General features: G+C 45.6%; 1 pseudogene; it reads left to right on the plus strand.

The window, feature by feature from the left end:
* The window catches only part of LOC135910221 (cytochrome P450 2J6-like), a 65,367-nt pseudogene that overhangs the window by 22,035 nt on the left and 16,196 nt on the right, over positions 1-27,136 (plus strand).

Below are 27,136 nucleotides of genomic sequence, written 5' to 3' on the forward strand. Positions count from 1 at the left end.
ATTCGGTAAGGGAGGCAGAGACCCTGAAGAAAGCGGCGAAGATGAAGCTCAAAATTTATAAGCAGTGTTCATTATAAGCGCACCAGGGCAAAGCGACGGAAAAAGAAACTCCATATTATAATCGTTCTCCCGCACGCACCTATTTACAGTGACAAGCAATAACTAAGTCCCTCCCAGTGTTACGCAATATTTTGCCAATCATGCTGACAGCTCTACTTTTTTCAGTGTTCTCCAGTATTATCGATGCTTGTTTAGACGAATCTATATCGACAGCTTCTGACAATCATACAAATGTTTGTAATATATCAATCATTTCTTGCAATTATTATTGAATCTGCAGTTCTCGCTGTCGATATTGCGATCCAAAACTTGCAAAATCACCGCGCGGTGTCTGTCAGCCTGTCTTTCTTTACTCTGTTCTTGTGCATATTGTTACGCAAACCTATTGCATGGGCCGAATCGTAACGCAGTGCAATTTGCTCAGGCTTTCAAACTTATACTGCAGACAATCAGAAAGTTAAAGTGGCACGTTTGTTCAGTAGTACAACTTCGACGCGGAGGCATTGCTCGTGCGCATGCGCGACAGATTGCTCGAAGATTATCTCCCATGAAATGCGTGCTCATGCGGTGCAAATACGAAAAGCACGAACCGCAATTCTCTTTCATGGCTGACCTGTGTATGGCTCCAAGTTTAAATGCAATGCTACCACTACAAGCGCAAGATGAAGACAGCTTGAGCAGGAGAGACATCTCACGAATATCTTTCTAGGGTTATACCACATGTCTACGTTTCTATGGGGCAGATTGCATGAAGCTGAACGGCTTCGATGACATTTAGAAGGGGGCCATACACTTGGATATGCTTCTGCAGTAGGCGTGCTGAGAAAATATATGGGACAGTGATGATGGCATGGTACAAAATCTTAGTCTGTAATGGGAAGACATGCTGTGAAAGTAATTTTACTTGTGCTTTTATTAGTACATCAACGAATGGCGGAGCTAATCGAAGCGATGCTGCTGGTTTATTTCGACGAGGGCGTTAACAGATGTGGAAGCAATCTTGTTTGTTGCACCCATTAATTGAAAGAGTTTTGGAATTAATTTCAACAAGTGATGACTACTTAATCTTTCAGATTCAAACCTACTGAACAGTTGCGTCGTTGAATTGCAAACACGAAAAGCAGCTGTAGTTCTAGGCAAGTTCCTTAAGAAACAGAAAGAACACTTGCGAGCACTGAATATCATAGATTAGGAGTGTTTTCCGCCCCCCGTTGTATGAACACTTGCACCAAAGTGATATCCGCCGTGGTTGCTCAGTGGTTATGGTGTTGGGCTGCTGAGCACGAGGTCACGGGATCGAATCCCGGCCACGGCGGCCGCATTTCGATGGGGGCGAAAACACCCGTGTGCTTAGATTTAGGTGCACGTTAAAGAACCCCAGGTGGTCGAAATTTCCGGAGTCCCCCACTACGGCGTGCCTCATAATCAGAAAGTTGTTTTGGCACGTAAAACCCCATAATTTAATTTTTTGCACCAAAGTGGACTGTGGATATTGTGAACATAGGCATAAGCGACAGAGTATCAGCAGAAAAAAGATCACTGCGCGTTGACTTCGTCTCACTTCCCTGAAGCTGAATGCCGAGCACTGAGAAACTGGACTGGTAACTCCTCATCCAAGCAAAAAATGAAGAGGTTCGTCCTATGCATAATCATGTCGAACTATTACATCATCATCATCATCATCATCATCATCATCATCATCATCATCATCATCATCATCAGCCTGGTTACGCCCACTGCAGGGCAAAGGCCTCTCCCATACTTCTCCAACAACACCGGTCATGTACTAATTGTGGCCATGGCGCCCCTGCAAACTTCTTAATCTCATCCGCCCACCTAACTTTCTGCCGCCCCCTGCTACGCTTCCCTTCCCTTGGGGTTCACTCCGTAACCCTTAATGCCCATCGGTTATCCTCCCTCCTCATTACATGTCCTGCCCATGCCCATTTCTTTTTCTTGATTTCAACTAAGATGTCATTAACTCGCGTTTGTTCCCTCACCCAATCTGCTCTTTTCTTATCCCTTAACGTTACACCTATCATTCTTCTTTCCATAGCTCGTTGTGTCGTCCTCAATTTGAGTAGAACCCTTTTCGCAAGCCTCCAGGTTTCTGCCCCGTAGGTGAGTACTGGTAAGACACAGCTATTACATACTTTTCTCTTGAGGGATAATGGCAACCTGCTGTTCATGATTTGAGAATGCCTGCCAAACGCACCCCAGCCCATTCTTATTCTTCTGATTATTTCCGTCTCATGATCCGGATCCGCCGTCACTACCTGCCCTAAGTAGATGTACTCCCTTACGACTTCCAGTGCCTCGCTGCCTATTGTAAATTGCTGCTCTCTTCCGAGACTGTTAAACATTACTTTAGTTTTCTGCAGATTAATTTTTAGACCCACTCGTCTGCTTTGCCTCTCCAGGTCAGTGAGCATGCATTGCAATTGGTCCCCTGAGTTACTAAGCAAGGCGATATCATCAGCGAATCGCAAGTTGCTAAGGTATTCTCCATTAAACTTTTATCCCCAGTTCTTCCCAATCCAGGTCTCTTAATACCTCCTGTAAACATGCTGTGAATAGCATTGGAGAGATCGTATCTCCCTGCCTGACGACTTTCTTTATTGGGATTTTGTTGCTTTCTTTGTGGAGGACTACGGTGGCTGTGGAGCCGCTATAGATATATTCCAGTATTTTTACATATGACTCATCTACACCCTGATTCCGTAATGCCTCCATGACTGCTGAGGTTTCGACAGAATCAAACGCTTTCTCGTAATCAATCAAAGGTATATATAAAGGTCGGTTATATTCCGCACATTTCTCTATCACCTGATTGATAGTGTGAATATGATCTATTGTTGAGTAGCCTTTACGGAATCCTGCCTGGTCCTTTGCTTGACAGAAGTCTAAGGTGTTTCTGATTCTATTTGTGAGTACTGTGAACTATTACACGTGAATATGAAAATTCAGCTGCGTAGAAATGCACACAATTAATTTGTTGTACCATCAGGCTGTACACATTACAGAGGGGTGCGGCAAACAATAAAAACGTACCAATTGAAAATGTATACAATATGGGCAATATGTACAATAACATAAAGTGAATAAGGTATATTACATTTCATAGCAGAACAAAATCACCAAACAGTAGAACACTGTAGTACGTATTCAATAAAAAAATTTGTAAAGGGATCTACATCTGAGATAGAAGTAACTGACTGCGGGTCGTTTTTTTATGATAGTCATGTCTTCGAGTAGAAAGCGCGTATGCTATCGTATTCCAGTGAGGGATGTCAACCTTTTGCCAGTAGTCAATCCTAGTTTAAATAAATGGTGGCGCTCGAATGAAATGCTCACGAAGTTGGTTATTATGATAGTAAGTTTTGTGGAAAAAGAAACAATGTGAGCTCTTTCACAAGTCGAAGGTGAGGGAAGATCAATATTTGATCCTAATTGCGTAACACTTGCAGTGCGTTGATAATTCGATGAGATAAAACAGACGGCACCGTTTTCCACTACCTCAAGTTCATTTGTTAATGTTAGTTCACCAGGGTATCATAGTGTTAATGCATATTTCAGTTGTGGCCGTATATTAGTGATATAAGGTAGCTTTTTAAGGAACTTGGAGCCATGAAAAATCCCTCTAAAGTAACCGAGCACTTTATTAGCTTTCGCCCTGATGGTTTGAACAAGTCGTTTCCAATACAGGTTGTTAGAAATGTGAGCCTCCTCACGCATGGACGATATTCTGCAATTGCAAGCCAGCAATTCAAACGATTGGCTGTGGCCACAGACGGGGCCCGTATTATTCAATGGCTATAGAGCAGACACTGAAGCGAAAACTGCTTTAGATAATGTTTCTGTAGTACGCATTTCGTTCTCTCGAACAGACACAAACGACCTACTTCGTCGCGTAATACGCAACCGTACGTTGGAACACTAGACCCAACCTGATCGACGACACAAGCGAGTACACGAAGGCGACCAAGAAATGAAATTTCGTATGCTTCACAAGGTCAAAAGAAGCCAAATGAGCATGGTGCATTGGATTCGCCTTGATGTCGTATTCACAAACCGTTATAGACATATGATACGTGCCAGTGATACTAGCCCAAGCTGTGAATGCTGTGAGGTGTCAGAAACACTGGGACATATATTTTGTGTGTGTCCCGCGTACGCGCAAGAACGACAGCAACTTGTCTCTTCCATTGCAAAGATCCATGAGAGGCCGCTATCAGACGAGTGTCTTTTAGGTCCTTGGCCTAATGCAAACAGCGCAGCCCTGATAACAAGTGCCTCTATAGCTTTTCTCCAAGCCACTGGGCTGGACGCACGGCTTTAGAGACGCTACAACTCTTTGAATTTGTATATACGCATCTCTTCCTTATGCCATCATCATCATTCATCAGCCCTTTCCTTCCCATCCCTTAATCCCTAGTGTAGAGTAGCAGGCCAGAGCAAGTTATAGCTCAGGCCGACCTCTGTGCCTTTCTGTAAATTTTCTCTCTCTCTCTCTCTCTCAACTCCAAGGCAACGGTATGACGAAACAAGTTCTAGTTTAGTCTCAGAGGAAGCAGTTTGTACTGGTTAATGAGCTACGGGAAACGCCGATTGATTTACATTTAGTAATATTTAATGACATCTTCCAAGAATGACACTAAGTGAGAACGCTATTGAACTCGCTCTGAAAAGAAGAAAAAATTATGGATTTTACGTGCCAAAAACCACTTTCTGATTATGAGGCACGCCCTAGTGGAGGACTGCGGAAATTTTGACCAGCTGGGGTTCTTTAAAGTGCACCTAAATCTAAGTACACGGGTGTTTTCGCATTTCGACCCCATCGAAATGCGGCCGCAGTGACCGGAACTCGATCTCGCGACCTCGTGCTGAGCATCTGAAGAGAAGAAACCACATCATCGTTAATTAGTTATTCATATATCACGCAATCGTCATCGAATAAGAAAATTGGTTGTTAATAAGCTTCAGTAGTGTTTTGGCAAAAAAAAAAGATAGAGGAGAAGACTAAGGTTTACCAAGATCGGTTAAGTAAGTCTGGGCGTGCTACAAAACCAAGCGAGCGCTCCGCGATTGGCCAACAATGGTCGCAGATCTCCAGTTCCGCTTAACAGATGTCATGGCGCCGGTCACAGATGATGCGTTTCTGTTTTGTGTGGTTCCCCGGCTATACGCAAGCCTCTCAAAATAAACAACGCGGAGAAATGAAGCATTTGCAGCCCAACAGTGAAATATGATAAAGTTCTGAAGAACCTGACGAAAATACTGCAGGCTCATGCTGTCCTCACCAGGGCATTGATGCACGCCATCAATCAGCATAAGTTGTAAACGTGAAATATAAATAATGTGAAAATGTTTAGCCCGCAACAAGACTCATCCACTGTCGCCTGACAAAAATGGGCAGCCGAAAAAAAAAAGCAGAAGTCTTCGAGCCTTCAACCTGATCGCTTTTTTCAGTGATAATGATCCTGCCCAAAGTGGAGTGCTACTTCTACAGTGTCAACGAAATGCAGATTGGTATACCTGGCTCAAAAAACTGTCTTTATTTCTCAAGCCATACATTGATGACATCATCATCGGGACGGCACGCAGCCCCTGGATCTCTAGAAATTATTTCTGCAATAGTTGCATTGAGTTCTGCCCTAGGAGGAGCAAGAGACCTTCACTATTTTTTTAAAACACTTGATTTGTAGGAATATAATAACCTGGCATTCGGCTGAAAGAAATCGCGCGCGTATTTTTTTTATACGAGGGGTGTATTAGCCACATTTACAGACCAGTTTTGCTACATCTCGCATGATGAGATTACTAAAGAAAGTGGCTATTCATATCATTCAAAAACACAGAGTTGAGACTAGGCACCAAAGGAAGTTGCTCTCATATTTAGCGCCGCAATCTGATACCCGTACGGAAAGGACTCTGTAGATCAAGTGCCAATTTACCGTTTCAATTATGGTAACCGAGAGAGTAAGGTAGAAAAGGATACTTAGGGTAGGCTATAATCAAGGGCCCTTGAAGAAAGAATAAAATTATCCCCATAGGAAACATGGTTCCCAACCACCCCATGAAGTCTAGCTTGAGAATCTCCGGAGAATGTGAAGATAAGTTATGACGAGAATTTTGAAGTCACATCTCGCAAGTCTTTGGCGAACAAAAAGCTCGTCAGAGAAGGACATTGCGAATAAACTTGCTGCATTTCAATTAAAGTAGTCATAAGCAGGAAGGCCTAGCTTTTCAGAGAAACATGTCGATCAATCCGAGTGTTTATTTTGTAAACGAACATGTGAGTGATGGCAAATAAAATGGTTTTCAAAGATATTAATTAGTTTTTTTCCCTGGCATAAAAGGACAAAAGAATTAAGTGCCAATTTAGCTAAAGTAAGAAAACATAAACAGGTAAACGACGCGAAACGAGAATTGGTATCAGCTTGCCTCTGTTATTCTCGGTAATACACTAAAATTACACTAAAATTGTAAGATATGCGTGCCAAAACCACGGTCTGGTTATGGAAAATGCCGTAGTGGGGACTCCGTAAATTTGATCCACTTGGGGCTCTTTAGATTCTTGTGACACTAAATATACGGGGAGTTTTATTATATCGTTCACATATCTTATTTTGAAATCTCCCGTGACATGTAGCACAATTAGACTTCTTGAGCTAGATGATTTGTACAAGATAAATGAAAGGTAAGGTTTTAGTAACGAAGAAATTTTTGCTAATTAACTTTACAGTAAAAACGTTACGCACATATCTTACTTTGCGAATGGTAACCAATGAGTTTTAAAATTATATCCTCTTGGAGCGAATTCTCACGATGACATTAGTTTCGACACATGCGTTCCCAAAGTTTGCGATGAAATGCACTGGTGTTCCAGTTTTCAAGCTTCAAAGCGCAAAAAGGCCACTAGTGTTGAGGATTGGGCGAGTTTTTATTTCATTTGCACACTGGTACAGCGCAGCATGGAAAGGACGAAACAGCCTAGCCGGCCCAAAAAAAAAAGAAACAGCTGTTCCTCCTTGTGGCAGGCTCGGCTGTTCCTTTCTTTGTTGTGCTGTGCCAGTTTGGGCCTAAGAAGGCGTTTTGTTAATGAAGTGGAACACCATTACATTTTTACAACACGTTTGGCCACGCTTCTCTCAAAATTGGTGCTCATTTCAAAATTATTTCGACATATCTTAAAATGAATACCAGATTTTAGATAAGCACGGCCAAACTTGTGGTTGGTAGCTGAATTCGCAGAACGAATTTTAAAATTATTGGCTTCCATTATTGAATTGAAATATCGCTTGAATGTAATTAGATTGAAATTTAAGTTGTGAACGGTTGAAAATTAGTGACGTATACTGATTGCCAGTGTAAGTAATGCACACCTCTACGAATATTCCATCTGACTGAGTAGAATTGCACTAAATATGCACAAGCGATTTTTATAACTTCAGATAACGTTAAAATAAAACGCCCGGTGCGCATTTTTGTATCGCGTGGTGTGCTGGCATCCACATTGTTTGTAGCTCCTAGAGGCAACGTCGACATGTATTATACTTGCCGCGGCACACATGGACGAGTGAAAACGAAAGAGAACACAGTACTGGTAGTGTTTTCGTTCCGAGTGATACAGATAACTGTCGATGCAAAAGCAACTTTGGACATGTTGTGTATGCTCTCCGTGGACGTTTACATGGAATTTTATTTCTGTAGACGGAAGTGAAAAACGCATTCGTGGCAGAGTTGTTGTTTGAGCTTTTCAGTGTGCAGTCTCAGTCACGGCAGCTAGTTGTAAGCAGTGACGGTGACGCACATACAGGAAGACATTCGAGGAAACGCATGAAGCTCATTGCTGCCATATACAGACACAGCAGCGTGAACACCTGATCTTACATGTGAAGTTTGTAGTTCTGCATTCTGCAAGAGCATCAACGGTTCATACAGTGATGGACAGTTCTTGATGGCTTCCTTCCACAATGTCTCGCTTTTCAATGCAATGTGAACATTGAAAGGAGGAGATTTTAGTCAAGACAAAGGAGGATAGGTAGGCCTGGAGAGTGTCTCTATCCTGCCGCTCCTCACTGGGGTAAGAAGGAAAATGGAGAGGTAGATGTCTGTACGCTGTGCAAATCTGTATAATTTACATCGACCATTCGTTGGCTTCAGCTTTAAGACCCTCCCGTTGCTTACAAATGTTGCACGTCTGGCATACAAAAAAGTGGCAGTTTCGCCCGAGAGGCGCATCATTGATTGCGATAGCAAATTACTAGGCGACTTTACGAACTAAGGTTAGTGGTTATACCGGCCGTACAAACTGCTGTAAACATTCATTAACTATCTAAATTAACGAGCATGGTGTCACTTGATGACCGCGAACACTCGCCATGAGAACGCTGGCTTTATGTCGGCAGCGGCGAGTGAATTCCCCTTCGTGCTGCCTCTCGCTTCAACGCGGTTCAGCACGCGAGAACACAACGCACACGACGCCATCTGGTTTGCCAGGTTTCCTAGCCTTTGCACCCAGCGCAGATTACCTCCAAGACGGGGCGCGCTCAGCCACGCCGTACGTAGCCCCGGCATAAGTAGAAGAGATGCGCGATAACCTGCCCCGATAATGGTGCAGTGCCGATGCTCTTAGCTGCCTCCCATCGCCATTGTAGATGTTTACTGTGGCGATATCGTTACCACATAGTTGTCTTGCTAAGGAGACTTCTTTCCAGAAGCTGCTCTACTTTCCTCGGCAAGTCGAAGAAAGAGCTGATATGTTCTACACCTTCTGCAACTACGTGATCGTGGCCTTGGTGGCCGGGCTTGGAGTTGCAATTCTGCAGTACCTCACAGGAAGGAAGAGGCAAAAAGATCTGCCCCCAGGTCCGATTTGCTTCCCCCTTCTCGGCTACCTTCCCTTCGTGCTTAAACACTGGGATGTCGAAGCACTCCGGAAGAAGTACGGTAACGTGTTCGGGTAAGTTTTCGTTGATGTGTTTAAAGAATGTTTGATGTTAGAGCACGGGGGGCAGTGCTGCTGGTAAAAAAAGTGTCTTCTGGTGCTAAACAATGCTTTTCTGCAATTAGATAAAATTACACAAATTGATGCAGCATATAATGAAACGTGATGCTTCCTTCACTCCGCGGCTGGCGCTGACAGCCCATAATATCCACAACAAATACGCTTAGCACTAGGCACGTAATACCGTAATGGGCTGCATAGCTGCCTACATTGAGGAAACACAGTTGTTGCAGCTGAAGAAAGGAGCTGCTACGCTGGCAAACGCGCTTGTCGAAGCGCTGGATACAGTCTGAGCCTTCCCTTCGCACACGGTTGGTCACTTTAAGTTTCCATGTTTCTGCGAACCATTTGTCGCATTTGGACCTGTGGTGATGCAAATACACTGCATTAAGTGCTAAATGGCTACAGTCACCGGCCAAGGATTAGACAAAAAGAAACCATGAACCACATTCCACTCTGTGAAGGCGGATGACCAGCGAAGCTGTGTAGCACACGACAAAGGGCTGACACCAAATTTTGAACAAAGGTACGAGCACATTTATTGTCTTGATCGGCGGTCATCGTGACGAAACGTACGCGCACACATTTATTTTTATACATGCATGCGGATTCATTCGTGTTATGCATTCGTTATATACATACATTATACACATTCGTGTTTTAATTTCGCGATATATTAAGGCAAAGAATTTGAGACCGAAATCACCGCACGGATTTGCAGAGGGCCAGTGCTGTCAGCGCTTTCGCAGAGAGAAGCGCCATCGGAGCCAGCTGTATAAGAAGACGACGTCGAAGGCGCGAGCAGTGGCTCGAGCCCGAGGGCCAGTATTACAACTCTGGCATGATGAGTGGAAATGGAGCCAGCTGTGGAAGACGGCGACGAACGCGCGAACTGTGGCACGAGCTATTGCTGATGATGATAGTTTTTTGCTCGCACACATGAAGATTTCACGGAAACTTAACCATAAACAGTGTAAAATAAATAGATACTTGTGTTTTGCTTCTGCGCTACCCGCCGTGGTTGCTCAGTGGCTATGGTGTTAGGCTGCTGAGCACGAGGTCGCGGGATCGAATCCCGGCCACGGCGGCCGCATTTCGATGAGGACGAAATGCGGAAACACCCGTGTACTTAGATTTAGGTTCCCGTTAAAGAACCCCAGGTGGTCGAAGTTTCCGGAGTCCCCCACTACGGCGTGCCTCATAATCAGAAAGTGGTTTTGGCACGTAAAACCCCGTAATTTGTTGTTGCTTCTGAGCTGTATAACAAGCCCGGCTAAGCTCCAGCGGAGCGTCAGGGCCCTAGACGGCGGTGGCAGCAGAGAATTGTGTAAAAAAGCAATAAAGTGCGATTGCGTGACGTTAACTCGGCGGCCATTTCGGAAGTTTGGCGTCTCCTTTAAGGCCACTCGCTCCTTTTTAGTTCCCTTTTCATGAGAAAATGGCGAAGGACCCCGCAACTGCGAAAGCAGTTATCGTCACCTCAAAGCCACATCATATCGAAGGGCACGTTCTGGAAGAAACGTGCACGCCGGTTGAGATAGGAGAATGATGCACGCGAGGCGCCTGTTCTCTATAAGCTGCACCTGGCTCAAACCAGGCGGCGAGCATAAGTCACCTTCTAATTTATTTACTTTATTTATTTATTCAGAATACTCCTAAAGGCCATCTCACTGGAGGGTATTACATAGGGGGAGGGGGTGCAGTAACGCATACAGATCTAATAAATGAGTAATAAGTCAACAAAGACCAATAAAGCTGGACCTGATAAACTATAGTCACAAAAAAGAATAATACAAGGCCAATAAGATTGTCGTAGTGCTAATAATAATCAGAAGTGTACAAAAAGAGAATACGAATCACAAGCACACAAATATGGAGGGTAATTGGTTCATAGCACTCAGGCCACTAATGCATAACAAATCAGAAAACAACACAACACGTGAACTTAAAAGGTAAAGGCAAAACACCGCAATAAAAATAGGAACAATAAACATAAAGATATGCATGTTATAGAGAAGACAAGAACATTTTTAACACCATTTGTAGTGTCAAAAAATGGGGGGGGGGACATGACACAAGAAAGGTTTACGCGCTTTCATAATGATTAGAAGTTTCTGGAATTCATTTATGTCGGTGACGGTTGCGATGTGTGATGGCAAGTTATTCCACTCGGTTATGGTGCGCGGTATGAACGATCTAGCGGAAGGTAGTGCGCGACACGTGAAGCGTTCGATTTTAAAAGGTTGACCACGGCGCGCGGGGAAAGATGGCAGGGGGTGGCCTAAAGAAGTCCTCGCTAAGTGATGCGTGATGGTAGAGCTTATGAAGAAGCGATAAGCGAGCGATTTTACGGCGACATGATAACACATGCAGTTCAGCACGATTCTTCAAGGAAGTGACGCTGGTGTGACGTGAGTAATCCGAAAAAATAAAACGCACAGCACAGTTCTGCAGGGCTTCGATGTTTTTAAGAATGTAGTCTTGATCGGGATCCCAAACGGCTGAGGAATACTCTATTTTACGACGGTTTAAAGTGATATAAGCCAGTTTACGTAAGTGTGATGGGATGTGTTTCAAGTTACGTTTAAGAAACCCAAGTGAGCGGTTTGCTGAAGCAAGGGTGACGTTAATATGGTAATGCCAGGACAGGTCAGACTGAAAGTTAATTCCAAGATATTTATACGTGGTCGTAAGTTTCGCTGAAGTATTATTTAGCAAGTAAGACGTTGGAATGCGTGAAGCTTTTTAAGTAAAAGTCATCAACTTAGTTTTTGAAGGATTTAGTGTAATTAGCCACGTTGTGCACCACGAAGTTAAGGAGTCAAGGTCAGATTACAGAGATTGGCGGTCAGTTTCAGAAGAGATGTTGCGGTAAATAACACAATCGTCAGCGAATAGCTTGACTGTAGATTTGACGGAGGAGGGTAAGTCATTAATATAAATTAGGAAAAGCTATGGACCGAATACACTTCCTTGAGGAACACCGGATGAGACTGGGACGAAAGGAGAGTCAAAGTTATTGACCGGCGTGAACTGTTGTCTACTAGAGAGGAAGCCTTGCACCTACGCCAGAGCAAGTGGGTGAATATTGTTACGTAGGACGACGCAGACGAAAAGCTCTATACAAGTATATTTACAAGAAAATACGCCGCACTTGGCCAAGAGGCAACAGCCCGAGCTAGCCTCTAATCGTCGTCGTCGTCTTCACTCTGCTCGCTTCTTCGTGATCGCAAATACTGTTCCGTACCAATATTAAGCTGCCTAAGTTTTAGTAAGAGCCGTTGGCGAGGAACTCGATCGAACACTTTTGAGAACTCAAGGAATGTGGCGTCAATTTCGATGCCGGCGTCCAATGATGAGTGTAAATCTTGCAAGTTGTGTTTCACATGAGAAGCCCTTACGAAAACAGTGCTGGTATTTAAAGATGATATTTTGTTCCTCTAAATATGTAATTACTTGTGAGTGTATAATTTGTTCCAAGAGTTTACAGATGGTACTAGTTAAAGATATAGGTGTGTAGTTAAGTGGGGACGTGCATCTTGCTACATTTTGAAGATACCGTGGGTTTACAGCACATGTGCTTCGTGCGTATGCATAGACAAGTCTCGGCACAGTCTGCCTACTGGCTATAGCAGTAGCTGTTAATGTCAAATTTTTTGCATAAAATTTTGCTTTGACCTGGAAAATCGTCCTTGACTGAACTTTGCAACGTGAATGACACCATTCACTTTGTGCTCCGTTCGTGGTGAAAATTAGTGCCGCTCATGCCTTATCAGTATTTCCGCTCAGCGATGCTGCAGCTGTACGTGCGATCTCGAAATGCGAAAGGTTTCTCGAGTGTGCTCATCACGTGCGCTGCCTTCCGCTTCGCACTTGGGCAGTGTTTACTCATGCCAACTCAGAACCAGGCGATGGAGGGCCATTTTGTAATCTTCACTGGCATTTTCGCTGCCATTTTCTTAAACAGTCTTGTACAACTTGTGGCAGAAAAGATACAGCCTTAGAAAACACGCAATACTTCTTTGAAGAAACGTCTCCAATTCTCTGAGAAGTAGGTTTTGAGGGTATATTTAAAATATACGCTAATTATTTATAGTCATGCGGGGCAAGAAAACTTTAGAAATGTGCGTAATGCCTCACCGTTCGACGTAATAGCTACATTCCTATCGTACTTGACAAGCAACTGAGATTGCATTGGAGAAACAATTTATCATTTGTACTCTTCGAGGCTAAGCATATGTTCTACGCCACTTAGCGTCTTAGCGAGAGATCGATGCTCTGCTATGGCTGCCCGAATAATCATGCAGGTAACTTGAGAATCTCTTGTTTTCGACAAGCCGAGGCCCGGCTACAAAGTGAATTTTTCATACCACAGCCTATTCTACAGTAACATCGTGGTGCGTCTTTAGGAGTGTTCAGATTAATGTATTCTTTTTGTATTAACTTCCACTAAACAGAAATAAAGGTACGCACATGCATGTGGTCGCAGGCTCAGGATCGGGAGACGTTACGTGGTGTTCTTATGCGACTTCAACTCAGTTAAGGAAGCCCTCACGCACAATGCACTGTTGGACCGGCCCGAAGAGTTTCCACTGAATGTCAGCGACACGAAAAGTAAGTGCGAATATAGCGTCGTACTGAGAAAGTGTAGCCCTGACAGCAATATCTATTGGTTGCGAAAGAATAGGATGTCGAAAAGGCGTACGAGTCTTCAAGGAGTCATCATTAGCCCGGTACAAGGCGCCACGGGACATGTTTCGTTCTTCATCCGCATATTTCTCAATGTTAACTGCATCACAGTTTCCCTTGGAGGCATTTTCAGTGATGATGTGCCTATTCTCCGAGACGTACGTTGTAGGCGAAGTGTACTATTGCTCTTAGGCTTAGTTAGTCTTCTGCGTAGGTCAGTTCGTCAAACATAAGTCAAGATGTGCAACTGTGGAAATGATACCAGAGTGTCAGTCGAACCGGAATTAAACTGAAAGCCCGATAGTAACCGTTTTTTTCAGTTGCGTCGGAACTAAACCGAACCGTTATTTCTCCGCCATCTTAGAAATGAACCCGAATGGGAACTTATCGGAGGGTCCGTTCCGAACCCGTTTGTAAAACGGTTCGGAATGCCCCATGGATGTCAGAAGGGAAACGTTGGGTGAAAGCTCAAAGCCTCTCGTATTCGGCAAACGATTTACGCGCTACAGGCATTACTCAAATTACTTCAGATAACCTTAACTCAGTTCGGACGCTGATTATGTTGCTAATATATGATCAAACGAACCTGGCCTTTTGTAAGTGCTGAAAGCTGTTAGTGCTTAATGCGTGCTCGCACATGATCTTGTAGCAATGTGACCAGTTCACTTCTGCTCAACTTCCTGCTCTGTTTTAATGCACTGCGCGGTCGCCTCCTAGTACTAATGAAAAATATACAGCGTCGAAGCATATGGTGTTCTATCGGACCTTGATTGGTGTCAAGTATGTCGAGACAATATGTTTCGGGGGACAATGATAGTGCAAGAAAAATGGATGGAAAGCCCCTCATTCAGTCTAGACCAGAGACGTAGGTAATGGAGAAATAGGTGTTCACTCGAAGCGAGCATTCTTTCTGTATTCCCAGGCACATTGCGATAGATAGGTATACTTAGGTAGGAAGTTATGCAGGGTCTTGGTTCGAACTTCACTTTTGAAGTACCTCAGAGCGGTGCATTTAGTCTTTGGATATAAATATCCTGATTGGGCGCAATCACACTTGTTGGTTGTATTCACCGAGGTCTGTGAAGCACGCTGTGAATTTCCGCTCTGGTCACTCGAAGTTAGCGAGGAACAGTATTGCCACATCTTGTTTGGAATCTGCTCTGCGCAAGTCATGCGCGTATCGAATGACTGAAGGCTTTTCCAATCAACTTAGGCAGTCAAATTATTCAGTGATTACTTTGCAGTGTAGGCACTATTTGTAGCGTAGGCACTATTTGCAGAGTAGGCGCTATTTGCAGCGTAGGCACAAATTATTAGACGACGGCTGCCCTTTCAGCGAAGCTCTGCGGTCCATTAAGAGGTTATTCAAACACCGTCCGGTTTGGCCGATATACCGCAGGCTAAACGAAATATTTGTGCGCTTTTCATTAACCGGGCACTTCAGGATCACACTAGGTCCATTTTCTTTTTTTTTTCATTCGGCACTTATTGTAGCTTCATCTGATATTGGAGTGTGATGACGTATGAGTAATGTATTTAGTTAGGTCATTTATCACTGCGGTGGTACTTGCCGTGGCAGTAAGGCAAACCTCTTCTGCCACCAGTAATTACAGTAACTATCATTGAGCGTACGAGCAACCATCGATGGCTCTATGTTGAGTAACCCAACAACGCCTTAGTCTTAGCCAGGTTATGATTTAGAACGAAAAGAATCTAAACGCAGAAGAAAAGTACGAGTACTCAGAGGAAGTAGCATACATATATGAAGCGCTGATTTTGCGTTACTCTTTGTATTCATACGTTCGTGTACTGCGACTCAACCTTCATCATCACCAGCCTATTTTTATGTCCACTGCAGGACGAAGACTTCTCCCGGCGATCCCATGTTGCCCCTGTCTCGCGCTAGCCGATTCAACTCCCGCGTGCAAATTATCGAATTTCATCTCCCCACTTAACAATCTGCCGTACTCGACTGAGCTTCCCTTTTCTTGACACCCATTCTGTAACTATAATGGCCCACCCGTTGTCTGCCCCACACATTACGTCACCTGCCCAGTTCCATTTTTTTCACTTCATGCTAACTAGAGGTTATCGGCTATCCCAGTTTGCTGCTGAATATTTTTGCTCAAAACAAACGTTAACCGACTTTCTAGCCTTTCTATGTGGTCTCGTGGCTCGTTTCTTACCACAATAATGTCTTACGTAATAAATTGTTCTACTTGGTTTCGGGCGTGTGACATCCATCTCGAAACCTCGCAAAAGCCACGATCGTGCTTGACCTTTCAGCGTGTTTTTATCGGCAGTTGGCGGTAGCTTGTATCGCGCAAAAAGCGCCGCCTACCGATTCTCGGCTGCGCTGTGAAAGCCTTTAGATGGTATAGATATAAACTGGCAAATCTGGGCTATCATCTTGCCCTTGCACCTCTTACAATGACGTTTTTTTCCATTTAGTTCTTGACATTATCGACGTAACCGCATTGAATCCCTATTTTATGCTGTCAGGCACCGTCTTATACATGCCTGTTAACTTCCAAACGTCATCAAATCATATAATCATCGGTCGCCTTCGGCTGCTTTTGTTTTTCCTTAGTACAACTCGGCTATTCTAATATGTCACGGTATACCGTGACTTTGAACTACTTGACCTTCCCGACTCCATCTTTTTTCCATGCTTAGAAAGATTTTACTCACTATAACCTTTGTCTTTTGTGTACGCGCTCACCCGGGGTGGTGACTGAGTATCTATAGCATAGTGCTGCATTTCATAAGGTCGGGGGTTCGTATATGGGTTTGGATGAGGACAAAGTGCGGAAACACTGGTATATGTACGTTTATAGCACACGTTAAAGAAACCAAAGAGGTCAGAATTACTCTGGAGATCACCACAATACAGCTTACTCAACGGACCGTTTGCTTCTTTGAGATGTAAAAATTTATAATTTGATGTCTTTTTCTGCAGGCCTAATTACGCTCAACGGACCCGTGTGGAAGGAGCAACGGCGTTTCTTCCTGAGGACGTTCAAGCAGCTTGGAGCTGGCACGCTGGCAATGGAGGCTCGGATACAGGTTACAGATGCGGATACAGATACGAGTTTACAAACGCGCGCGGTCCAGGATTCTGGAATTGCGTCCTTGCCTTTACTTCGTCTCGTTATTGTTAAATAATTCTTCGATACTCACAGGCGCATCCTGATAACTTGTAAGCGGCATTGTCCCGTATTCCTGATCCACTTTACTCTATGAAGAATAATCTCGTGTAATGGACGCACAATAACTTAACACATCCGATTAACTCTGAAAAATGCTTTGACAAATGTTTTAGCATTTACGTCAAAATTTTAGGTCTCAACACTGATACACCACGCTGTGCGCACCTAATTCTGAAGTTTTAATTTTGAGAGTCTTCACTACTAATGTCAAGGCAGTGATGAAACTTATACTGTCAAATGGCACTCCAAATAGCGTTCTTACTAGGGTGTTTATCGATTGATTTCACTTTCTTGTTGCCAATGATCGCTGCTCGAAGCGAACCCGCTGTTGTTGCTTAGTGGCGATGGTGTTGGGGCTGCTAAGCGCGAGGTCGCGGGATCGAATCCCGGCCATGGCGGCCGCATTTGGATGGGGGCGAAATTCCAATTCCAAGGAATGATTATCTGGAGATAGTTGTCGATTAAAATTGTGCCTGCAGCGCGGTAATAACTGGCATGCAGTAGGTGATGTTTTAGGCTTTCGTGCTCGTTCACGCTGTATGATTCCCGCGCTGTTATGATGTTCAAATAGGATTTTCCTCTAAAACTGGTATTCCAGTGAGGCGGCATGGTTGGTTGCAGAGCGGTACAAATGACTCCACTCCGCCAAAAGACGTTCTTATATTTGCTTCTTATTCGGAGCTGCAACAGGTCACCTCTAGCGTTGTGTTGTACATGTCAGTGCGAACTCCATTTGTTCTTGATTGTAGGCTACAAATAACGTGGAAACATCTGTGAAAGTAATGCTTACCTGAAGCACACTGAACGCTCCTGAAATCTCCATTAAGTTATCGTTTTCGTATTTCATTTATTAAGCACCAGTAATTTCCCCTATGTTGCCCTTGGTGTCAGCACGCAGTGAATAGCATTGGAGAGAGTGTGTTTCCCTGTCTGACCCCTATTTTTATAGGTGTCTTCCTGTTTTTCTTGTGTAGAATTAAGGTAGCTGTAGAATCTCTGTAGATGTTTTCAAAGGTATGTACGTAAGCGTTCTGTACTCATTGATTACACAATGCCTCTATGACTGCTGGTACCTCTACTGAACCAAATGCCTTTTTGTAATCTATGAAAGCCATATAGAGAGGCTTATTGTACTTTGCGGATTTCTCGACAGCCTGATTGATTACATGGATGTGATTCATTGTTCTAGGCTAATCTGAGCAAGGGTTAGAGCTCATCAATGTTGTGAGAAAAAAATGCCATCTTGACATGTCAAACATGTGACCCATTTCAAAAACTTTTCGAGAAGAGTGCTGGGGCCGTATAACGTAAAACTATTCCAATATGTTTCTATTCCAATCTCCTGACGTCAAATTTGCGTAACCACCGACGCAAGCACCGGGCGGTCACCCGCAGGGTTGTCTGAACACACCAATCAAACGCTCTCCTCGTTCATAGGAGGTCACTTTTGTTTGCTTGAAAAACGAATAACATTGCCTACACTGAGCGGCTTGTCGTATCTAATTGGCTGACAAGAGGCGAGGAGAACGCTCAAGTGGAGAGGGATTCACTGGGGCAAAGCCTGTGCACTGAAAATCGATAACCGGATGAAGAGGGTGGTGCAGGCGTTTGCGATTGGTCGGCTTTCGCTTACTTAGCTTGTGGTGGCTGGTCGGAAATCACGGCGGCATGCAACGGAAGCTTAAGAATGACACTAAAGCTGACCCGCATCAAAGAACAGGTGGCAGAGTGAGGTGGTAAACGTAATGAAAGGGCTCGAAAACGTTACACGGCCACGCAAGAAGTTTTATTATTCGCAAATACAGCCACGCTCTCCGGCAGGTGCGAGTAGCCAGCGTCTCAGCGATCGGCGGCAGCCATCTTTTATTCCTTTCGGAACGGGGCAGCCTGCGGCTATTCCGACGAAAATTCAGTTTTGTTCGGCATATTAATGCATCTTTATCGCGTACACGTCACTTTGACGCGGTGAGTTTGTGCGGTTTTGTGACGTCGCGTGACAGGCAGGTGAAGTAGGTGCAGCCCAAAAACTTTTTACCAATAGCCGAGGGCTAATGGCGCAAAAGGGTCGAATCAGAAATAACTGTTTTTCTTTTTTCTGTCAAATCATGCATAATCAGTGTGTACACATCATACCAGATGGGGAGGTATCGCAGTTTTCGTGACGTCGCGTGACAGACAGGTGAAGTGGGCGCGGTCCAAAAAAGTTTTTGACCAATCATTGAGGGCTGATAGCAGAATTGGAATAGAAAAGTTTGGAATAGTTTTACGTTATAGCGCCTCTGTTTTGAAAAGGGGCATATTGCTTACTGCATACATTTCTCTTTCTGGCAAAAAAAAATATTCTGATAGCTGAAACAGGACAGAAGCTATTTTACCTTCAAAATTGGAATACTGTAAGAACTGTTGTTTTGAGAAATCAAGAAAAAACATTCTGCAACATCTTTATTGGGAACATAACGATGAAAAAATTGGAGGACGCTTAAGCTACGCCTTCAAGAGTGGAACGCGACAGCGCTCCCGTCGACCCGCCAAGGGGTGTAAGGCAATGCGCTACCATGGCGCTACGGCGCAGCGATCACTTACGAGGCGCCCCGCATCGGACTTTGCACCCACCAATCACGCGTTGAGCGTTGAGCAACGCAGCGTTCGGCGCGGCAACGAAACGTGCGCCTGAGCAAGCGGTGTCTCGGAGGGGGAAACGATCTACGCCAGCCAAACGTCGTGATCGGCACGGCAGAGAGATAGATAGATAGTGATCTAAAGAAAGGAAGGACGCTTGATTCTGCAACCCGTGAGGGAGCATGGCGAAGCGTCGTCAGGGGAGGGGGAGTCCGGGCCGCGACGCGCCTCGCACCGGTCCCCGCACACCCTTAATGCGCGCGTGGCGCGCCACCTGTCGGGGCAGCGCCGTACATTGAGAGGAGGGGGTCTTCTGTATTTGCCGCAAGATGGCTCTGCGTGTGCGGAAAGCGCAGAAGATATGTAGCGGAACGTACTTCGCTACGCGTTTAACTGCGACTTCTGTAATTTTCATGCTCATAATTACCGATTACACAGCAGTATAGCTTCCTACGGCACGTTTGTAAGGCAACACCGCATTCACTAGAGGCGTTTTCGTCCCACTTGGACGATCGAACTCATGGCTGAGTGGTAGCGTCTCCGCCTCACACTCCGGAGACCCTGATTCGATTCCCACGCAGCCCATCTTGCAAGCTGTTTTTATTTGTGAATTGCCTTCCAGGACTTTCCGCTCACGGCCAACACCGCCGACGACACCGGCTTTTCTGCGACACGAGCTCCTTAACGCTTTCGCGTTAAAATTTCAAGGAAATGCACCAGAGACATAATCTGGACGCATCCCACCTTTATGCCGCTTCTTAGCCAGCTTCCTTGGGCTCAAACAGGCTTCTCGCTTCTTGCTGGAGTTAGCACTTCAATGGCCGTCTTTCTCCTTTGCTCGTTGAGATGCAGTGCCAGGAATATTCCTGTGTAGCTGCTGCAGAATTGTAGTGGACGCAAGAAGGTTCCCAGTGTTGAAGCGTAGGACAGCTTCCGCAGCAGCAGCTTGCACGGCAAAGAGAGATGCATGCTGTTCCTCTGAGACTAAACTCCAAATCACTGAGTGAAGGCTCTCATTCAAATTCTGTGTCTTGCCTCGCTGGCTTCTCTGGAGCAGAGTTTCTTCGATAGCCGTGTATATACAGGCAGCATTGCTTCTGCCACATGTTCTGGCAAGTTGTAGTGGTGCCTGGGTTCAGGCTCTCCCTTTGCTCTCGCAGCATTGTGTCGAAGCCCCGAATTTTCCCCATTCGGACGCAGGCTGTGAGCCGAATGCTCGTCAGTGGACGTGACATGCCTGTACGCCACCATCACAGCCTTCTGCATGGCGCCCACATCACCGTCATTGGATTTTAGAGCCCAGCCATAATACATGCTCAGTCTGGTGATGAGCTCATTTGTCAGCCGGCTTCTCCCACCAAGGCTTTTCTTCCCATCACCTTTTTGTTTCTGCACAAAATTACGCAGTGCCGTCCCCATGCCCTTTTGGACGTGATTGACGCAATCCTCCTTCTATTTCTTTTTGGCACTGGTCGGTGCCCTTCCATTTTGCATAGCCGTCAGAATCGGGCTTCGTTCCAAGTTCGCACCCTAAACGGAAGTTTGAGAGCACAACATCGTCCAGCACGTACCCTGTCAAGAACTCTATGACGGCACCGCCGCCTATGTGAGAGGAGTGATCGCGAGTCATCCAAGTGCCCTTATAGCACACTGCTATGTTGCCTTTGTGACCAAAGCATAGGTCCTCATACAGTGTGGCCATTTTCTGTGCACACTGGCTCAAAGCGACCTCGGCCACTTGCGCGGCAGCAGGTTTCAAAGTTTGCTTCAAGTGGTGCCGATAAGTTCGGTGATGCATCCCACGGTGGGATAATCCCATTGCCGCAAATACACCATTCGTGACTGTCTGGTCATTTCCCGTAGACATCATCGCCCGCGTAGCCAAGAGGTTGATATCGAATGGGTTACATGTCTCCTTACCATCAACTCGGGGGGAGCCCCATCCGGCCGCGATGTCTCCAGAATTATTGCATACAATAGTCAGCTTCACTGCGAGACCGTAGTCGTGATCACCCTTCACTACTTGCGATGGTTCGTTGCTCGTTTCACATCGCAGAACTTGAAGGAGCAAGTTGAGGGAGTTCAGGTTCACTATCATACGCAACTCGGGGCCTCTCGGTAAGCGCTGAAAAACTTTTCCGTTTTTTATATTAACGCACAAGTGTTAAGTGCTGTTCAAATTCAGCGAAATTATATCTTGTACCTAGGCGCGCTCAAGACCGCGTGCATGTGTGAGATTCGGGGAACAGGAGGTTAGGGACACCGAGAATTGACACTATGTCGTGCAAACTATGACGATCAGCAAAACCCGCAAAGGGCGGACAAATTAGCGGATATTTTAGGCATGTAGGGCCCTCTGGGCCGTACTTATCGGCGACAAGGCACACCTTGCGGCCTGTGGGATAATCGAAAAAAAATGTGAGACGCTTGGCCTACAGAGAACTATATGCATACTGCTCGATATCCTACACCAGCGAGACAAGACTTTCCGGATAGGTTACGCTCCAGCGAGCACGTTGCAAGGCATCGGGTCCCCACAGTGATGGCGGAGACCGACCATTGTTTCTTTTACTCGTCTTCTAGCCAGAAAGCGTTCAAAACTCTGCCAAGAAAAAATCCACTGGGCCAGACGAAAACGAACGCGCACCGAAGTGCGCCGCGCGGTGGTCGGGGCAACGCGAGAAAAATGCATGCGCTCTGGTTGGCTCTGGCAGCACACGTGTAGCGAGAACAAGAAAATTGAAGAGGCTCAATGTGTCCTCGCGAATAAGAACGTAGTTACCTTTGCTGGCTTTAGTGTCTTCACATTGATGCTTTGGCGCAGGGGAAAAAAAATTGATACTGTTTTTCTGTTACACGACGGCACAAATGAACCACCACAACGCTTCGTCTCATCGCACCTCGCTGCGTACTTTGTCAACTTGTCTGATAGTGTGTTGATTCGGCTTGTCTCGTTGTATGGTCCGATGTACGACTTTTAGAAAAGTTAATGCACCTTTAGCGTCAAATGTTTATAACAACCTCAGCAGTCATGGAGGCATTACGGAATCAGGGTGTAGACGAGCCACATGTAAAAATACTGAAAAATATCTATAGCGGCTCCACAGCCACCGTAGTCCTCCATAAAGAAAGCAACAAAATCCCAATAAAGAAAGGCGTAAGGCAGGGAGATACGATCTCTCCAATGCTATTCACAGCGTGTTTATAGGAGGTATTCAGAGACCTGGATTGGGAAGAAATGGGGATAAAAGTTAATGGAGAATACCTTAGTAACTTGCGATTCTCTGATGATATTGCCTTGCTTAGTAACTCAGGGGACCAACTGCAATGCATGCTCACTGACCTGGAGAGGCAAAGCAGAAGAGTGGGTCTAAAAATTAATCTGCAGAAAACTAAAGTAATGTTTAACAGTCTCGGAAGAGAACAGCAGTTTACAATAGGCAGCGAGGCACTGGAAGTCGTAAGGGAATACATCTACTTAGGGCAGGTAGTGACTGCGGATCCGGATCATGAGACAGAAATAATCAGAAGAATAAGAATGGGCTGGGGTGCGTTTGGCAGGCATTCTCAGATCATGAAAAGCAGGTTGCCATTATCCCTCAAGAGAAAAGTGTATAATAGCTGTGTCTTACCAGTACTCACCTACGGGGCAGAAACCTGGAGGCTTACGAAAAGAGTTCTACTCAAATTGAGGACGACGCAACGAGCTATGGAAAGAAGAATGATAGGTGTAACGTTAAGGGATAAGAAGAGAGCAGATTGGGTGAGGGAACAAACGCGAGTTAATGACATCTTAGTTGAAATCAAGAAAAAGAAATGGGCATGGGCAGGACATGTAATGAGGAGGGAAGATAACCGATGGTCATTAAGGGTTACGGACTGGATTCCAAGGGAAGGGAAGCGTAGCAGGGGACGGCAGAAAGTTAGGCGGGCGGATGAGATTAAGAAATTTGCAGGGACGGCATGGCCACAATTAGTACATCACCGGGGTTGTTGGAGAAATATGGGAGAGGCCTTTGCCCTGCAGTGGGCGTAACCAGGCTGATGACGATGATGATGATGATGTTTATAACAACCTTATGCCCACAATGTTCCGGAATTTGAAAATCTAAAGCACGACTTTGGAAATGTCAATGCACCGTTCGCATCAAAGTTTATGAGAGCTTTGCGCCCATAAAGTTTCGGAATTGAAATCCATGCGCTCCGTAGATTCCGCGGCCTCGGCGAGATGCCGCGACGAGCTTGCTCGCCATTAAAGAACTCTTGTACATTTGCGCTCGGATGGGGCTCCTTGCGTTATGTGACTACCGGTGCATGGACGTTGCCGCGAAGGCCAGCCCGAGTTTGCAATGTTCACGCTCAAATGTCTTTTCGAGCGCGAGAAAGACATGCTAGACAAAATCCAGAATGATTTCCGCCGCCGCGGGTTGTTTCGATCGGCGGTGCATGACAGCAAGAAAACATTTCGGGGGGGGGGGGGGGAGCCCTATAAGCCCCCCCGCCCCACTGGCTACGCCTCTGCCTACTGCAGTATACATATATGCTTTTTTCGGCTGCTTGGATGTACTTGATGCTGCGGTGTACTCAATATAAAGAGAGCGTACGAAAAGCAGCCCTCGCTAATTTCATCGGAACGAGGATTCTCGTACTCTTCTAAGAGAACGTACTGTCGTTATTTTAAGATTATACAAGTATGTCATCGAGATGGCCATATCTTTAGCAACCTAATGTGACATGGAGCATCTGCGGCCTCCATGCACTCGCTGGTATAGTAGTAAACCGTGAAAGGCGAGCAAAACTGCCTCACCAGCGATTTTCAAAAGAAAAGCTTCCGTTGCGTTAATCTGGCGATCTTTTGCAATCCGTCTTGTGGACTTTTTTAGCATGATACTCCGGGCGTAGTACATGTAAAATTTGCAAAAAATAAAGGGAAGAAAAATAATTTCTCTTGTGGCACCGGGAACTTGTGTCTTCTATGCACCATCTTTTTTTATAGGCAACCTGCTTCATCTCATCGGAGGCAATCTATCAGCAAATCTCCTAATTGTGATTGGAACCTTTTAATATTACATCTAAAACGACCGTGGATTGCAATATTCCAATTATGAAAGAAAACGCAACCACGAATGCGTACTGCCAGGAAAGCAGTCCATGCTTCTGCTTCTCTCACAGCAGCAAGAGCTGTCGTACCTCCTGCACGAGCTGCAAGTACGCGACGGGAAGCCCACTGTTCCTGCCGACCTGCTCACCACCAGCGTCTCAAACATAATGACCGAGCTGTTGACGGCCACGCGGTTCGGGCACAAGCACCCCAAGCGTGCCCACATCGACGAACTGGTGGACGCTATCTTAGTGCTGTCCGTCCAGGTGACGGCCGTCAACTTATTGCCATGGCTGCGCAGATTCATCTGCTGCTTCACAGTGGGAACATACGGGAAGTTGAAGCAAGTCTTCATCAACAGGAGCCGCTTCAGCGAGTTAGTACGCCCGACTCATACGATGGGTCTCTCTGAATGTATGCCTTTTACTGTAAATCACCAACAATAACGTGGCCGCCGTAAGGCGAAGAGCTTTCGACATATTTTCGTAATGCCCGACAAAGCATCGGTGAGCCAGTTTCGTAGCGCACGATATGGAAGCTAGCTTTAAGACTGCAGCGGGGGCCATGCTGCATTTCTTTTATTCTGTGACCAGAGAGTGCGTTTCTGTCGAAATTACTGCGTTGCAATTATGCGTTCCGACGAAATCCGTTCAAACAAAAAAAAAACGTACAAGCAACACACAGATGGGACTGCACACAGCGAAATTGAAATATCGCATGATAAATGGAAGTGAAAAAAAAAAAAAACATTCGGAAGAACCCATCTTACGATGACTGTCGACGGTAATGTGTTAGCATTACGTGTACTGCGAATGCTCATTTATTTATTTATTTATTTATTTATTTATTTATTTATTTATTTATTTATTTATTTATTTGTTTATTTATTTATTTCGAATGCTTTCTTGGCCCGAAGGCATTGCAGAAAGGAGTGGGAAGTACAAAAAAAAAAGAACGGCGCATAATGATAGAACAAGTGGTTTTAAAGAAACGGCCGAAAATACAGTAGTATTGAAGTTGTCAATGTCTAATCACGTATTATTTCTTTTTTCAGAATCAGAATCGGTCTTTATTGAGATGATTGGAAAGTTTATAACATGTTAATATACAGAAGGAGGTCCCGAAGTCAGCGACTGCAGTGGGACCTCCTTGCAATGGGATAACAATCATATGGACACTCCAGGCGCATTTCTGCAGTCGCCGTCGCCGTCGCCGTGAGGTTCCGCATAAAATAGTATAAAGTCCAAGGACGATGAAACCGTCGCCACGCGCCGTATTCTGTATGTGCCAGTGAAAGCGTGCGAGGGTGAACCGCTGAACGCGGCTCAGTCTCGCGTGTATGAGCGAGGAAGGCGGGCCGGAAGCGCTCCCTCTCCTGTCGCGCGCCAGGCCAGTGCCTCCTAAATGGCAGGCCTGTGCACTCTGATTTGTGACATCATGCTACTTGGACCGAAATTTCCATTGCCAAGCCCAGCGTGACGAAGGCGATGACGTCAAAATCATCGCGGCTCGATCGGCAGCGTCCCCATTAGATACTATGGCAGTCGGGCAAGGTAGCATGACGTCACGGATCGAAGTGCACCGGCCTTGTGTTATCTAGGAGGCGTTGGACAGGCACGGGGGTGAGTGGAAGGAGGGGGCGTTCTCCGGCGGCTGCTGCTTACGACGTGGGCGTGCCGTATCTTGAAAGCGACCTGCGACTTGGCCAAAGTGCGCGCCCGCGCGGGCCTCATCTTCAAAGCGATCTGCACTCTAAGAACAGTTTACACCCTTTGGCTTGCCCCTTCTGCCACACAAAAATAATCGTCATCTGCCTTGATGCGTTTCCTTTCTTTATCGCTGCGAGCCCGGAACTTTCCAGTAACGAACGGCACGCGCGTTATCAGCATAGAACAGTTTACACCCTTTGGAGTGCCTCTTCTGATAACGCGCGTGCCGTTCGTCACTGGAAAGTTCCGGGCTTGCAGCGATAAAGAAAGGAAACGCATCAAGGCAGATGACGATTATTTTTGTGTGGCAGAAGGGGCAAGCAAAGGGTGTAAACTGTTCTTAGAGTGTGCGATATTTGCAGAGTGCGCGTATATTGCCGATAGCTTCGTGTGCGCTGTATAAGCGTATGTCCAGTACGGCGCCCGCACGGCGCTTCACCTGAGCGCCAGCAGCCAAACTGTGAGGACTGCGCCTGGTTGTCCCTCACGGCACGTCAGCGGCACCTCCCCCCCCCCCCCCCCCCGGTAAATGACACCACCGCATGTCCTCACGCAGCGTACCGCGGCCTCACATCCAATAGGTGGAACATACGTATATTTAAACCTTTATTTGAACATTCCAGCAACGGCTCGTAATCGCAGCTGTTACGCTCAACTCTGTTTCAAGAAGTAACCATAGCCAAGTGTGAGGGCTACGCAGAAACAGCGCTCAAACGCCCTTACTTTGCGCTTTTTTCGT

The sequence above is a fragment of the Dermacentor albipictus genome, chromosome 10, assembly GCF_038994185.2.
Source record: "Dermacentor albipictus isolate Rhodes 1998 colony chromosome 10, USDA_Dalb.pri_finalv2, whole genome shotgun sequence".
Classification (NCBI taxonomy): domain Eukaryota; kingdom Metazoa; phylum Arthropoda; class Arachnida; order Ixodida; family Ixodidae; genus Dermacentor; species Dermacentor albipictus.